Source organism: Drosophila novamexicana, unplaced genomic scaffold (assembly GCF_003285875.2).
Source record: "Drosophila novamexicana strain 15010-1031.04,08,12 unplaced genomic scaffold, DnovRS2.1 tig00002259-arrow-arrow-pilon, whole genome shotgun sequence".
Lineage (NCBI taxonomy): Eukaryota > Metazoa > Arthropoda > Insecta > Diptera > Drosophilidae > Drosophila > Drosophila novamexicana.
In genome coordinates, this window is record NW_020824968.1 from 30,220 (window position 1) to 31,658 (window position 1,439).

Sequence of the window (1,439 nt, forward strand, 5' to 3'; positions counted from 1 at the left end):
ACATAAGACATAAGACATAAGACATAAGACATAAGACATAAGACATAAGACATATACATAAGACATAAGACATAAGACATAAGACATAAGACATAAGACTAAGACATAAGACATAAGACATAAGACATAAGACATAAGACATAAGACATAAGACATAAGACATAAGACATAAGACATAAGACATAAGACATAAGACATAAGACATAAGACATAAGACATAAGACATAAGACATAAGACATAAGACATAAGACATAAGACATAAGACATAAGACATAAGACATACAGACATAAGACTAAGACATAAGACATAAGACATAAGACATAAGACATAAGACATAAGACATAAACATAAGACATAAGACATAAGACATAAGACATAAGACATAAGACATAAGAACATAAGACATAAGACATAAGACATAAGACATAAGACATAAGACATAAGACATAAGACTGAATACATAAGACATAAGACATAGACATAAGACATAAGACATAAGACATAAGACATAAGACATAAGACATAAGACCTAAGACATAAGACATAAGACATAAGACATAAGACATAAGACATACTAGAACATGACATAAGACTAAGACATAAGACATAAGACATAGACATAAGACATAAGACATAAAGACATAAGACATAAGACATAAGACATAAGACATAAGACATAAGACATGAAGACATAAGACATAGACATATCATAGACCATAAGACATAAACAGAAGACATAAGACATAAGATAATACATAAGACATAAGCCATAAGACATAAGAAACATAGACATAAGAAGAAGACATAAGAACAGAAGACATAAGACATAAGACATAAGACATAAGACATAGACATAGACAATAAGACATAGGACCTAAGACATAAGACATAAGACATAAGACATAATACATAATACATAATACATAATACATAATACATAATACATAATACATAATACATAATACATAATACATAATACATAATACATAATACATAATACATAATACATAATACATAATACATAATACATAATACATAATACATAATACATAATACATAATACATAATACATAATACATAATACATAATACATAATACATAATACATAATACATAATACATAATACATAATACATAATACATAATACATAATACATAATACATAATACATAATACATAATACATAATACATAATACATAATACATAATACATAATACATAATACATAATACATAATACATAATACATAATACATAATACATAATACATAATACATAATACATAATACATAATACAATACTACATAATACATAATACATAATACATAATACATAATACATAATACATAATACATAATACATAATACATAATACATAATACATAATACATAATACATAATACATAATACATAATACATAATACATAATACATAATACAT